The sequence below is a fragment of the Callorhinus ursinus genome, unplaced genomic scaffold (assembly GCF_003265705.2).
Source record: "Callorhinus ursinus isolate GAN/ISIS: 27379988/994484 unplaced genomic scaffold, GSC_fseal_2.0 scaffold6, whole genome shotgun sequence".
In the NCBI taxonomy this organism is placed as follows: Eukaryota; Metazoa; Chordata; class Mammalia; order Carnivora; family Otariidae; genus Callorhinus; species Callorhinus ursinus.
In genome coordinates this window covers 58,134,359-58,150,646 of record NW_027397068.1, presented here as the reverse complement: position 1 = coordinate 58,150,646, position 16,288 = coordinate 58,134,359, and the positions used below count along the sequence as shown (strand labels likewise).

At 38.1% G+C, this 16,288-nt stretch overlaps 1 protein-coding gene across 3 annotated transcripts in view; it reads left to right on the top strand.

The window, feature by feature from the left end:
- Positions 1–16,288, top strand: part of HIVEP2 (HIVEP zinc finger 2) — a 204,760-nt gene that overhangs the window by 1,320 nt on the left and 187,152 nt on the right. The window lies entirely within an intron of this gene.

Sequence of the window (16,288 nt, the reverse complement as noted above, 5' to 3'; positions counted from 1 at the left end):
TGGCATTTCAGCGACTCCTTTCTCCTCCCGAGAGAGGAAGGAAGGAAGGAAGGAAGGAGAGAAGGAAGGAAGCGAGGAAGGAGGGGACTGTCTCGATGGAAGGTTCAGGCGGAGGCGCCCTCGCCTTGCGGGTGCACCGGCCGCAGCGCGGCTCCCGGCGCGTCGGGCCGGCCGGGGGCGCGTGGAGACGGGTGGGGGCGGTCTGCATGCGTGTTCGTCTGTGCGTCTGCCCGGGGACCGGGAAGGGACATGTGTGTTTGGGCTCTGCACTGTGGGGAGCTGGGTCTGCGCCTTTATGTCTGTTCCCTGAAGTGGGTGGAACGTTGGCCCGTTCCGGGAATGTTCCATGACGTGGTGCAGCCACAGGAAGGGGGTTAACGAGGGGCTCTCTGCCGCGGCGGCTCTATCAAAGCAGATGTGCGGCTGCCGCTCTCACCTCCCTTCACCCCTCCCCCTGCCTTTCCATTCTGTGCGTCTGGTGGTGGTAGGGGCGAGACAGGAAAACGCTGCTCCGTGTGTGGGTGTGTGTGTGGGGGGGTGTGGGGGTGGGGGGTGATGTATGTGTGGTGTCTGTCGTATTTGCTGGGGGAGACTCCAGATCAGCTCTGCCACCCCAGCTGTTATCACAGATCGGTGCGCTTTATACGCATGTGCCTCTCGCGTTCTGTCCCTCTTACATAACACATCCAGTGCAGCAGAGGACACGAGAAAATGCGACCCCAGCCCTCCAAGCCCAAACTGGGTGACGGGATAGAAGGTCAGGAAGTGTCCCTTGGTGTTGTCCTTCAGGGACGTGGCTTCCAGTGGAAAAAGGGAGGAGGGGAAAGAGGGTTTTCTTCAAGTGGCTCCTCTCATCTCTGACTTGAAAGCATCTAACTGAAAAGGACTGCAGGAACTAGTCTTCTCTAATGGGAAAGCTTTTATAGGCTTCGCCGAGGGAAAGTGGGTACTTTAACCTCGGGAGTGCGGAGAAGACAGAGGGTCCTTAATAGACACTTAGAGGAGCCGAGCAATAGTATGTGTGGGGTAGGGGTCAGTGGCTTTGAGGGGACCGGAGGAACAACCTGATAATAGGTTTCGCTGGAGGCCTTAGGACACCTGTAATGGCTTAGAATTCTCACAGGAAGCAGTGTGTGCAACTGACATTGCAAAAGCCTTATTCTCTGCACAGTTTCTTAGGCCTAAAATGAACATAAAAAGGCTTGTTTCCGGTACTTTCATTATAATGGAAAATTTGAACTGATTGTTCTCCTTCCTTTTTTTGCCATTTTAAAAATAACTCAATTTACCTCCAAATAAATATTGGTACTCTCTCCCACCCCAAAAGGCTAGACCTTGGTAATTCACAAGAGAACTGTGTTTTTCTAGCATACTCAGAGCTCTAGTCAAGGGCTATTGATTTTTCTCTTCAGTACAGTTGTTTCTTTTGTAGCGCATAATCAAGCCCAGAAATTACTTGAAATATTAATAAGATCCATTTTAATTAAATTTGCAATGATCTGTCCTCCTAGAAAACGGCCATTTAACTTTATTAGAAACATTTCCTCCAGTGATACAGTAGTGTTTGGTGATATTTGTCCTTGAGCAAACCAAGTTAATTTAAATATTTGCATATATATATTACATTTATTTTGTATCACATATATATAAGTATTTACAGATGTCTTGTGCTTTTCACCTTATTAAAGTGCCAAAACAAGATTTTGACCAAATAGATTGTGCAATGAGTAGATTTGGTTTGATTTTAAGATATAGGCCAAATGGTTATCAAGACAGAAATGCCTTCTACGTGCTATCACTTTCATTATTAAGACAAAATTCCTGCGGAACACTGAGATGAGCACTGTGCATTTTTATTTTGAGGTGAAAGGGATTTACCAACATTCACTTAATGATAGTATGCTTCAAGTGTCATAATCCTTTTTGACCACTAGGTTTGAAATATGCAGCATCTTTCTTATGTACAGAAAAATGACAATGGTGAATCTTTTGAAAATTGTGTGAGTTTCTTGAATTGAACATAGGTCATGTATAAAACAAAATTCGTTTGTTGGCATCTATATTTCTTGTTACAGTGATTGTATTTTATGAGATTGGCTTTTTTAGAGACTGCTTATGTTTATATAAGAGTGTTTATGATTAAATTGATGTGAAATTGATTTGGGGACAATTTTGGGAGTGGTAGCATGTTAATGATATTACAGATTTAAAATTTAACTGATTTTTAACTTTTAGATCCTTGTGGAGGTCTGGAAAAATACCATTGTAGTAGATTAAAAATTTCTATATTTCTATTACACATGGGATGTAAAAGTGGATTTACGATATGTGTATTATCACAGAATGAAATCCTGTTATTTGATTACATCGAAAGATTAGCCAGTGGAATCTTTTGATTATTAGGCTCCTTTTACATGAGATGTGTTTTCAAACGTTCTTGTTACTATGAAAACAAAACAGAGACAACATGTATGCAGGCGTTCCTTGTGGAATAATGGTACATGTGTCTGCTTGAGCTTTTGGCACTTTGTCACTATTCAGAAAATCAGGTTGACTATTTTGTGCTGATTCAATTTAAAATGAATTTTTTAAAGAATTTGCCTATTTTGATTTTTAAAGCAGGGCTTATTTCAACAGCAGCAACAACAAATAACAGTCTATTTGTGTTGGTGTTAGATTTTTTAGTTATCAGTAATTAGCTGAGGTTAATCTGAAAGCTTCAACATAGCAAAATAGTTTTAAAAATAGTTTAAAAATAGTTTTAAAGACCTATAGAAAATGGTATTTGGCAAGAGTGAAAGTCGTACCCCATTAGGGTGTAGAATAATTTAATTCCTGATATAATAATTACTATAATAAAGGAAAGGTGGTTAAGATCATCAACTGGATGGATGGTCTGGGATCAAACAGGTTGCTACTCACCTAAGTCTGTTAAAAAACAAACACTGTTTTCAAATTTTGGTTCCTAGTCAGCCTCAGCAGGACTCTATATTGGTCTATGCAACAGTCCTGTAGGTGGAGAAATGGTTCACAATTTATACCTCCACCTAAAAATTCCAATGCTATGCTTCTAGTTAATGAATTTATATATGAACTTATCATGAATCCATATTTTGGCTAAAACATGGTATGTGAGGATTGCAACTTTTAAAGTGATATTATAAAAAGGAACAGAGGAAGTTTACCATCTCAACTCAGTGGACTTCAGGCTTTATAAGGAACTTCACACTATCAGCGTGTATGGGTTTGCTGTGAACATATAGGCAGAGACTTCATTAATCTTGAGTAAAACTTCAGTGAATGTTCCAGTGAGGCTTCTCAATGCTTGAAGCTGTGGATGAACACAGAAGATGGAGAGAAAAATGGGAAATCTTTATGAAAATAAGATTGTGCTTGTTTGAAGGAAATTGTACAAGTGAAATCATTTTCTATTGGTTCTTGGTATTTGATCACAACAAAAGAAAAGCATTGCTTTCTATATGCTATTTATGGCAATGCTAACAAAAAGGAAGTTGTAAATCAGTATTTGTAGCTGTGAGATGGCTCTAAGTAATTTGGAAAAATATTTGAGCACTTTGCCTGTGATTGTGATACAGCCAGTCTTCAGGTACAAGAGCCTACTTGGTCTGTGCAGTCTTTGGTTTCTCTGATGTGGATCATGGCTACTAGCATTAAGATAGACATACGGCTACACTGTCTTCAAGACTGAATTTAGAATAGAATCAGAACTATCTGATAATTTGTGTCATTATTTTTTTGAGCCAAATATGTGCTAATCCTAACATATATTATCTGTCCTTTGAGGTATTAATTGTGGCATTTGATCTATTCTACAAGTGTCCATAACTTTAGATTTCCTATCAGCTTATTTGAAGAAAGTGCTTTGGAGAGAAGAGATGAAAATGATGTTTGTATGCCTGAATACAGTTCTGGGCAGAGAGCAGGTGGTGTTTGACCTACCATTTCTGGGTCAAGAGGTGACTGGATGTAAGGTCAGGAAGTACTCAGGGACAGGCAGCATTTTTGACTTGTCATTCACATATAATCTTAGCCATTTCTTCAGAGTACTCTGACAAGTGACCCAGTCATCATTTATCAATTCAACTTATTCATCCATTCATTCAATAAGTATTTACTATGGATCAGGCCTCGTGCTAGGCACCCAGGATATGATGATGATCCAGACCAGAAAAAGAGCCTGTAATCTAGTGGAGTTGACAGATATGGGGCATGAGGTGAACCAGCATAAGTAAAGCCACATTATGGGTGCTATGGAAGAAACATGAAGGAGTGTACAATAAGGGATATATCACCCCTGTCTGAGGAGGTGATATTTGAGCTGAGACTGAAGCATGAGTTATGGTCAAGTAAGAAGAGGTGGGTGGGGAGAAAAAGAGTATTGTACAAAGAGGGAATAATGCAAATGCCTTAAGATTGGGGGATGTACAGTGTTTTGAGTAGCTGAAAGTGAGCCAGTGGGGCTGGAGGGCACATAACAAGAGAGAAGAGGCAAGGTGTGGCCAGACCATGTGGTTAGGACCACATGAGTGATTATCTAACCTGGTATAAGTAGGCACTGTCCTTGGAGATTCAGGACGTATGATGACCCTACTATTGGCTATGTTAGAGGTTGATCATTGGAGAGGGAATTTGGGGGGGCAGGGGGAATTTTGGGTAGAAGTTGGAAGAGGCTTATCTATAGCAAGAATCTCTTCACAGTGCTTTGACATCAATGGTACTTGAACTCGGGAGGTTTGTTATGATTCCATGCACTGACTTCAGTTTGAGGGGTTTAGTTGGAGGTTAGCTACTGTTATTTGCAGATTATTTTTTAAAATAATAATTTAAACCAAAAAATACTTATTTGAGGCTCAAGTTAACTAAATTGGTCAACATCCTTGATTCAATTAATGAGTGAGTACCAATTCCGAAGTCTTTACAAGGTTGCTGTTTGAAGAACCAATTAATCTTTAGAACCCTGCACGAGCTGGATCTATATGGATCTATATGTTTCTAAACAGCTAGTGAAACATTCAGTTCCCCAGATAATTTCTCTACATGACTGCAAATACTGGGACCTTTGGAAAAATTTAGATCTTATTTTTTCCTTTCTGTATGATTAGGGGTCGGTGTACACAAAAGAGTAGAAAAAAAAAGTAGAAAGTAACATGTCTTTATATAATCTTGGATTCATACTCCCATTTTGTCAACTATTATCATTTAATTAAATTGCTCCCTGTTTTAAAATTTGTATAATGTAGAACATTGAATTTAGGTGGCAAAAAGAGTCAGCATATGTAGGAGAAGTCTCAAGCTTGGGCTCTGGAGTCAGGGTCAGAATGAATAATTGAGAGCTAAGAGGTTGATGATCCCTGGCTTAAGAACTTTTACAATCTAGAAAAGACATGGCTTGTTAAATAAACTTTCTTAAGTTTTACCAGTGGACGTAGAGGATAAATGGAGGCTTTTTTTTTTTTTTTCCCAACTGGAAAGATTAGAGGGTCTTTATGGGAAGAAGTAAGTTTTGATTGGTGGCCTTGAAGGTTGAAGTGAATTTCAATGAATCCTCCTGAGAAGGAAGGGTGAGGCACAGTGAATTTGATCTGGGGAGGTGGGGCATAGTTGTGCCAAGGGAGAGGAGGAGTGTGGTGAATCTGGAAAGGTACGTTGGCTCCAGATCAGGTGGGAGATGAAGCCCTCTTGAGAAAGCTGGTTTTCACTTAAGGTTTTTGAGCAGAAGACTGATGTCATTATGTGTGTGTGTGTTCAGAAAGATGATAAAAATTTGTGGGCTGGGTATCTTGGTGGCAAGGAGACCATTAAATTGGTATAATGCCCCAAAAAGAAGTAATGAAGGTTGACACTACTGCATGACAATGTGAATTATTTTATCTTGTTCATAGACATTTTAATAATAAATAACAAAAATGATTTAAATATTTTGATAAACACGGCCAAATATGTATGGCAGATTGTCGTTTGAACTACATCTTAAGAATAGAACACTACATTATTATTTTAAGCTACTATAAAACTTCTTACCCTGAACACTATTCATAAATTTTAATAGTGAAAGTTGACCACCAAACACTAACTTATAAAAATGGTTATACTTAAAATTATAAGGCATTTATGTTTTCAGGTGTAAATATTTAAGGTAAGGATAGATGATTCATTTTGTGGTTCATTAGAATACTGCTTTCTAACTGATACACTATTGTACCTAAATCATGACAATACTGGACAGATAGTGTAGTGCAGTGTATTTGAAAGGCAGTGCTTTTCTGACAAAGATTTATTTGGTGGTTTCATTTTCTCTGAAAAGGAAAGCAGGAGATCAGCGAAGCTCTTATTATTTGCATTGTGGCAGATTCACTTGATTTCGTAAGGGCAACAAAAAGGTGGGACTTTTGAAACTAGGCAGTGGGAAAATATAGACACACCCCCATTTATATTTGCTTGGGGATCTGTAGGCATGTATATGTGTGCGCATACACACATGTATACTAAACTTAGAAAATCATATGTATTCAGTGAGAAAGAAAATTTTGAGGGGGCGCCTGGGTGGCTCAGCTGTTGGGCATCTGCCTTCGGCTCAGGTCATGATCCCAGGGTCCTGGGATCGAGCCCCAGGTTGGGCTCCCTGCTCAGTGGGGAGCCTGCTTCTCCCTCTCCCTCTGCCTGCTACTCTGCCTACTTGTGCTCTCTCTCTGTCTCTCTGTCAAATAAATAAATAAAATCTTAAAAAAAAGAAAATTTTGATACTTGAAATATAAGCATGAATTCTCATCCTGATAGTTGCAGAAAGACTTTCTTTTAAAATGTAGATTGGGTCTAATTCCATATAAAGAAGATTATAGGAAAGGTAATTTAAATTGTAAGTAGCTTTGTTCACTAAAATGCTAGATTCATTTGCAACTGTGTTTTATTTTTTTTGGAAGCCAGACAACTAGTTTAATAGTGTACATATGAAACACTAATTTGGCTTGTTAATTGGATGCAATTAAACTGAGGTTATTTTATACTGCTTAATTGTCTGAAAATTACATGTGTTGCCATGCCTATGTAATGTGAGGCAAAAACTGGGGGTATAGTGGAAGCGGAGGTGGAGGGACGTAAGGTCTAGCAGTGTCTTTGCAATTAGCTTTCTGTAAAAACTTGGAAGCAAGTCCTTTAAACTCTCTGGACTTCATTTGGAAATGAAAGGATTGGAACAGATGGGCTTCTAAAGCCTCTTCCAACTCATATTCTATCAGTTTATAAATTCTACTTTGTAGTTATAGAGAATGCAGTGTCATTATATTCTGTAATTATGGTATTACAAGGATGAACTAAACACTTTTATAAAAATCAGCACAGTGCCAATTTAGCAAATCCGTTAGAAGGAAGGGTATTTAGTCTGAAAGAGCACTTACTCTGTGCCAGGCTGCATACCAGGCACTCTCCAGTGAGAACCGTCAGAAGATTTGGTATTACTACCTTCATGTTTACACTTATGGAGATCACTCTGATAGTCAATAATGAACCAGGATTTGAACTCGGGGCTATTTGGCTCCAAACCATTTGGTCCTTTCACCATTTCATGCAGCAGCAGAAGCAACTGTTAAACATCGAAATTACTGCAGAGATTAAAAAATTAAATTGCCCACCATTTTGCTCATGTAGCACAGTGTTTAACCCTTGTAGTTTAGGCATATCCACCAGTGGGATGCACACTGTGTGAGGGAGATAGCCTAGGGGGCTAAGAGCCTGCATTTAAAGTCAGACAGAGCAGGGTAAATTCCAGCTCCATCACCAGCTCCGGGGAATTTCGGAAGGTCACTTAACCTCCAAGAGGTTACAAAATGAGGACGATAATATCTGCTTAAGGGTCATTGTGAAATTTTTATGAGAATGTGTGTACCCGTCTCGCTGAGCGCGCAGTAAACGTTAAATACCTGGGAGCTATGATTTTATGAAGAAGGGATTAGACTCAAAGGGGGGGAAAAACAACAAAGGAGAACTGAAATTGTTGTGACAGTAAAATATCACTTGCCCATTTTCAAATGGTCTATTAAACTCTTGATTGAAATGGTTTAAGAAACGATGTCAGAATGCCCATGTATTTCAACCGTTGACAAGTGGAAATATCAGTTATAAGTTTGGGGTATCTCATTTAGCTCAGCCAGTGCTACACTAGTGAAGTGAACGAAATTCTCTGGTTCTTTGTGGATCATCCTTCTGGAGTTTTTTGGTCTAAAAATAGCCCTTGGGGCCTGAATTACCCAACTTGAACTTCCCCGTAAATCGCAAGAGCTGGAGAACTAGTGTTTACTCCTGGGGCCTTGGGCTTTCTTAGGAGGCACAACTAGAGTTGTTCCTGGGACTGCTGACTTTTAAACAAACATTTATTAATTCAACAGAGATTTATTAAGCACCTACCTGCCCTGGGAAAGGTGCTGTTCTGGACACTGGGGATTCATCAGTGATTAAAATAGTTTTAAAAAATTCCCTGTCCTCATTGTGTTTACATTCCAATGGACTACTTTAGAAACTTTTTTGGGCAAATTTAGTTCATTGTACTACTTTCCAGGGTTTTTAGAAATCTCTACTTTCATATTTGTCTCTCAACCCAAATAACAGTTAATGAAGCATTGCAAGACTTACTAAATCACTAATGAAAAAATCCCATTTATTAGACCCATATCTGTATCTATATTTTTCAGAGTAACATAGTTTTTGAAGAGGTACAATTTTTGCATAACTAAATATTACAGTACTTTTTTTTTTTTAATTCCTCTTACGGTTTAGCATGATGGCCTTTCCTAACCTGTAGAATCAAGTTCTGATTATTTTTTCATAAGGAAGAAAAGAAAATGGTTTTTAAATGACACATTCTATTGTAAAATGCATGTATAAGCTTGTTAAGGTGGAGAGATTACCACAACTTTTATTTGGCATGTATATTTTTCATCTTATGTAAATGAATTTTTCATTTTTTTTTTACCAATAATTTTTGTGATCAAATTTCTAGCAGATTAGGATGGTTTATACTTTCACAAAAATGTGGTAAACACAGGGCATGGTAGACAGTAGGCAGGCAGGAGGTATTTGGTGAATGTTGAAAGTCACAATTCTTAAGAAACTTGAAGTGGTAAGAAAGATACTGGACTCGCTGTTAAATGGCAGGAGGGGTCATCAGAACCAAATGATGGATGAAGTCCTGGCTAATCTTTGCTCCAAGTGTTTCTTCAGCTTTGTAAGAAGTCCTCTGGGAAAGAGCTATCTCACCTCTACACCCAGCACTCACCCTTCTTACGGCCTTACTCAGGGTCTTCCTGGGCTCTGCAACTTCCCATTTGATTTTACAGCAACTTCCCAGGTAGAGCCATTTTGAGGTAATTTTTTTTCCTACAGCTGGACTGGGAAGTTTATAACTGACTGGGATTCTTCCTTAAAGGATAGTTTTCTTTGGCCATATTTTCTTTAGGGTGCTCTGAAAGGAACACTGTATGAAAGTAGTTACTTCTTACAGGTGTGGGGTTTAAGGAAAAGTTGTTTCTTGGTAGGCCTGTTTGGATAAATTTGGCATAAAGAGAGAATGCATTCTTTTACTCCATTACAGATCCTTGCTCTTGGAAGCAAAGAAAAAATGCAAGAGGGAAGGCTGGGGGTGAATCTTTTCTTCTCATTTGAAGTGATGAAATCTGTCTTTGCAACCCAGCAGGGCCCGTGGGACAATCCTGATGGCTGGCCCCAACACTTTATGGACAAGTCATGGGAAGTTCAGTTTCTAATTATCCATGGAATAATTATCAAACTTTATCTTTCTTTCTTCTCCTGATGCTTACATTTTAAATAATCCCCATTTCTCTAAGCAAGGGAAAAACCCAGGGTTATAAACATTCAATTTATTTTCATGTTACTCAATTTGTTTGTCATGTGTCAAAGTTTATGTTCGGAGAAATACAAGCTTTTTGGGTAAAATGAGGATTTTGAACATCTTTGTGCCCTTGTTGTCAGCATGTGCTCATTAGAGCCTACACCCGGGCCACAGAGGACGCCCGAATGGCTGCTAGTAAACCCTGACCCTACTAGTTCATTGCTGGCCTCATTATTGATTTTCAAAATGATTCAGGCAAAGTGGCTGTACTTCTGTTATATTTCATTGTTTCTTTGTCTGTAGAAATGAAGCATTGTTTATAGCACTGCCCTACCTCCTGGGAGCAGAGCAGGGTAACACAAGAGAATTGGAGTGGCTATTTTTAGGATGTGAAGCAACACTAAGTTTTGAGAATAATTCAGTTGTTGAAAAAAATCTGATACACAGCAATACATTTGTGACAAGGGTTAGTAGAGTGTTCTTGAGATAATTGACTGCTATTGATGCAATTTATTATAGGCATATGTAATTGTTTTCAGAAAGATAATGGTTAGCAGCTCCACAGCTTGTTATAATATCCCCCAGTGCATTTAAATTTTGCGTAGGTCACTAATGCACGTGTATAACAAAATTTTGAGATAGTTATACCCATATTCAAGCAGAAGAAAAGGAATCCAGACATTTGTTTTTGAATTTGTAATCTGTTTACTTGTTCCAGTGGCCTCAGTAATATTTGTGATGAACTTGGTGCCCAAATTTAATCAAGTGTAGCTTTTAAAAATGGGCCAAGTGGCTGAGACTATTCAAAATGACCTTTTAAAATAAATCACCTGACCATATAGAATATAACAAATAATTGGACATTAGTGTGGAGATTAGATTTTTTAATGGACAGACTCCAAATTTGTTCAGTCATCAGTTGATTTTGGCCATCTTTTGTGAGAGTTTACTAATGTTCAATCTAATGATGTCTGAAAGTAGTTATGATGGGTATCAATAGCTGATCTGGAAAAAATTCACATTTTAGTTAATCCCAGGAATTTTTATTGTGAGGAAATTGTCCTGATAATTTGTCTTTCTTTTCCTATATCCTATGGGTTATGTAGGGTGGGAACAATGAGAAGCAAACAGAAGACACTTTGAAATTAATAGCAAAATGGCCCTGGCTTTGAAGCCTGCTGTGGTTATATTAACCCTTCTCATAGCTGTGAAAGCAAATAATGTCTAACAGTATATCTAACATTTGTGATCTCCTTGACACCAATAGGTTTTGGTTTGAATTTCATAAGAAATTTTGACAATATGCTGCACAGTTGTGTAATCAAACTACTGTTTTCACGTTTGACATGTTAAGTATTACTAAGAATATGAGGCAGTGAGAAGGAGAGCAGAGTAGAAATGGGATTCTGAGGGTCTGAGGGTCTTTGGAGTATGCAAGTGCCTTACTTCCTTATTCAATATAAGCTTTCCCAGAGGCACTTTTTTCCAGGCGGGTCAGATCTTAGTTTTGAGTGGGTGGCATCTTCAGTATCGGTTCAGCATCTAGTGACTTTTCCTTCTTCCTATCCCTTCAATACATTTTGTAGTTCTACAAGTGATACCTTATTTAAGGCATTTCTTAAAGTATCTGATTTAAATTATGATGATTAATTTGCGTGGGTGTAGGATCTGATATATTGATTTGTCAGATGATGACAGGACGCTTTGCAATGTAAGTCTTTCCTTAGAATGTTAGGATTAGATAAAACCATTGGAGGCATCATTTAATCCCCAACTGAGCGAGGAGAAATCACTCAGGACAAATCGCCAAGGACTGCCTACATTTGGTCTCTACTTAAACACCCCTTCTTTGCTTTGGGAGGCAGATTCCACTCCTGGACACTGCAGTTTATCAGCAGTTTGGCCCTCTGTAGCTATCCAAGTTTCCTCATTGACTTGCATGACATTCCTACAATTATTTAAAGATAGCAATCATGTTCATCTTAAGTATTCTTTCCTCCAGGCTAAATATTCCTAGTTACTTCAACTAGACCTCTTATTATGTCATTTTCATTGTTATTTTATTAATTTCTTTAGGGATCAAGCTGTTCCTGTCTGAAATGTACTCTAGGCTCTTGTTTGATATGAATCCTCACAAGTAAATTGCTTACCGCCAGTTACTCTTCAGGATATAGCCGCTTATCAACCGGTAGAAGAATTTTACAGGAAAGGCCTAAACATGCTCGCTGAGACTTTTACAGCAGGAACAGAGTTGGGATGTATAATAACGTAACACAAATCCATTTTCAGAAATAAAGTTATTGAGATCCTGGCATGTGTGAGATGTATGGGAATATAAAATACCGTAGAGGTAGAAATGGAATATAAAATATAAAGAGGAGTGTTTCGCTATTCTCATCATCAAAACTTTTATAATCTACTGTACTGAGCAAAAGAGCTATGCAAAGGAAGCTATAATTAAAAGAGGCAGGTAAAGTACCACAAGAGAGGCATATGTGAAGTATAAAGGTGGAAAATCGTCTCTGGCTGAGGAGTTCTGGGAATGTTTCATGGGAGAACAGGATGCTTTAGCTAGGCCTTGACTTTGATAAGCATCAGTGTGGGAAAGTGTCAAGGGTAATCTCACAGAAGCATCTGATTTGAGGGCAGCATAAAATGCATATTAAGTGAGTGTTGGTGAAAAAGTTGGAATGCTTGTCATACATTGTCTAAGGACTTGTATTCCAGCTTAAGGAGTTTGTACTTAATATGATAAGGAATGGGGGACATGCATACTGCAACACATCGAGAGTTTGGCCTCTGATTTTGGCAGTTTCATAACTTTACAAACACAGTGAAATGAAATCAAACAGATAAAAGATATGTAAAAATTTTTATACAGAAAATTCTATTTCATGTGCATTTTGCATGAGACAAACTGGTTTTGAATTAGCATATCGTTATTATTTTCTTTGTCCTAGAAGTTCAGCGATCTTTAGGATAATGGCTTTAATCATAAAGGTAAAGTAAATATATTGCCGGTGTACATTTTGTTATATTCACACCTGTGCCAGTTATTCTTACCTTTTCTACTTCTACTCTTTGGCGGTATAAATGACATGCCACACTGACACTAAGTTCAGCTCAAATGGTTACCATTGTAGGATGAAGTAAATTAATCTTTTCTTCGATTTATATTTTCTGTTAATAAAAAATGGAGATATAGAATGTTGGGAAGTATTTCTATGCAAGTGTATGACTCGTAAGACTATCACCTGTATGGTACCTGATAGTATGCAATGAGTTTTGTTGTGTCTTAATAACAATTTAGAAAAATTTTTTACTTTAGATTTGGACGGCCTTTAGTGTCTGTGAGAAAGTGCTTTCTTAATTTGCCTACACAGATTGCTTATTAATCCACGTAATGAATAATAAAGAAGGTGATGGGCACATATTTCACAGAACAAGGGGACCTATACACAGAAGTGATATACTAGACAGTATATTAGACAAAAGTAACGTAATTATACGTTACTAAAACAAAAGTTACCATTTCCTGAGTGGGCACTTTGATTTTGGAACTCTTTTAACTACTGTGGAAAGTAACTTATTTTAGATTTAGCTCTGGTCACACTGTTAGTCTCTAGGGAAGTACACAGGACTCTGTGAGGGACTAGGAGAGAATACAAAAATACTGTAGCGTAATACAGCAATTTATGCAGTTCATTAAATTTTAATTACACTTGAACGCATGTGGGAACAACTGATGTTTCAATAACACTTGATTATAGGCCATCTGAGCACTTACTATTATTTAGTCTTTATTGAGGGCCTATTCTGAAATATTAAATATAGACGGAGGCTGAAAGAGGAGGTGTGCTCTTAAACACTTAAGTGCTACATAACATATTTCCATTTGAAAACATACTGACTTTTACCGAGGGCCTGAAAAGTCTGAGGTGATGAGGTCTCATCTTGTTATTGTCTAGGAGAGGAAATGAACAGTCCCTGAACCACCTGTAGGTCCTGGTACCTTCTTAGTGACAGGTGTTGCCTTTTGTGAAGTCGCACTAATAATTTGCACTGAGGGTCACTTAATAGAGAGAAAGTTGTAACTTTGGGGGCAGCTTGTAAGAAAAATAAAATCATGGGACTTGGAAATACTGAAGTAGATAAAGATCTTATTGGAACCAAAGATTGTGGAGCACATAGATAGCTTTTCACAAAAGGTTTATTCATTCCTCTGTGTGTGTGTGTGTGTGTGTGTGTGTGTGTGTAATGTAGTTCTCTCCTCATTTCTGTACCTTCCCCTTCCTGTTCACTCAGTGAGCTGTAATCTTCATCTGACTCTGTTTCACATACTTAATTTTGAGCTGGGCTCTGTTTTGGGAAAGTCCTGGCTCTCGAGGAACAGTGCAGCCCTACAATGTGTAATGGAGAAAGGACGTGGAGCTGAGAAAGAGCATCCTGATGATTTTGTCATTGCATTTCTTGGGAGCCAGTTTTCTGGAAAAACAACCAATGATTGGTGAATGCTTATTAGAGAAGAATCATCCTCAATATTGGATACTATGAGAGAAGAATAAAAACTTAGTATGCCCTGAATACTTTTAGAGGTGCCAGTTTGTGTGATGAGTCAGCCTCTCCCAGTCATATTATGTCTAAGACTATTCGGAGTCTAAGAAAATGTGGAGGCTTTTATGGTAGAAAACTGGGATCTCAGAAACACAGAGACCCAAATAAGTACTGTAGTAATTCACAATTACTCTCATATGGTAACTATACATCTAAACGAGACCAATCCCGAATTAAATAATGAGTTTTAAAAGAATGGACTTGGAAAAGTTCGTCTTGATTCTTTACTGAAGGAAATGCTAATATATTTTGTGAGGTTGGAATTGTGCAGTCTTAGAATGTACTTTAAAGCACAAAATTGGAGCATTTTGTTTCTAAAGAGCATAAGATAACGTTATCCTTATTAAACATTCTTTTATCCTCACAGTTGCATGATATAAAAGAGATGCATTTGAAAATAGCACCAGGACCTGAAGAATTCACAGTTTATGTTTATGATTTATATTTTCAATTATTTATTTTTTTATTATGTATTTTTCATGATTTATTTAATGCTAACATACAGGCCTTTTTTATCCTCAGTCTACTAAATTTATGGTAACACTGATTTCATTTAGTCTGTAATTAGGATTATAAAAGGATAATTTTTAGTCATCCCTGCTTTGTACTTTCCAAGTGCCATCATCAGCAATTAAGTATGAACTAGAGAGCATGAACTTCAGATAAAATCTTCGGTGAGCTTAGATAGTATTTGAGCCGTCATTTGCAGCTTTTAGAGTGTTAATTATATACTGTGGACATGTGATTTGAAGGAATAAGTAAAAGTATGTTTTAATCGAAACCATGAGCATCATGGCAGAGATTTAATGGATAAAAAGATGATTGATATGAGGGGGGAAGAAGGCAAGTAAAAAATGTTGGTGTGAGATCATCCAGGGGACAGACAACCAGCAGGGTATGTTCTAGGACTGGACACATTAGAATGACTTTTACAATCAAAAATCTTTTGGTACAGTTTAGAAAGTTCAGCGAAGTTGTTTAAAAGTTACTCTATTCAAACTAAGTAAATAAAGTAGTTGGAGGTGATTATTTCATAGGCGCCCCCCCCCCCCCCGCATTCGTGAGCAGAGGCACTGGCTACAGGACAGGTGGTTTTAGTTTGGAGTTAGGAGTATGGGAATGGAAAGGGTTTGTGGTTCCTCTTCAACAAGACTGAAAAGAGCCCATCTGAGTTCCATACACTTATCTTAGTCCTGTGTTCTTTGATTCTACTTGATAAAATGGGGATAGGAATATGTGTGAAATAAATGGTAAACTCTAATAAGCTAAGCAACCTTAAGATATGTGTAAAATACTTAATTGTGCTACTCAAATGTTTGGAAAATAAGACAACATAAGAAGTACAAGGGGCTTTGGATCACTTTAAGTGGAAGCCAAGGTAACCTTTAATATTGCCCTTAGGTAGTATATGACTGGGTAGAAACCTAACATTTATTAAATTGTAAAGTCTTTCAGGTACATTTTAAAATATTTTTTAAAAATTCAGTAAACTTTTAAAAACGTAACTTCTTTATCAAGGAGGGGTAGACTTGGATGATGAACTTGGTGAAAGCATAAAGATGATTTCTTTATAATTCTTAAGATTCATTTACTTGTGAATCCATAGGTTACAATGCGGTGTACATTTTAGATATCATGACACATAGGTTAAATATATGTATATATATTTATATTCTAAGATTTTATTTATTTGACAGAGAAAGACACAGCGAGGACAGGAACACAGTCAGGGGGAGTGGGAGAGGGAGAAGCAGGTTTCCCGCCGAGCAGGGAGCCCGAGGTGGGGCTCGATCCCAGGACCCCGGGATCATG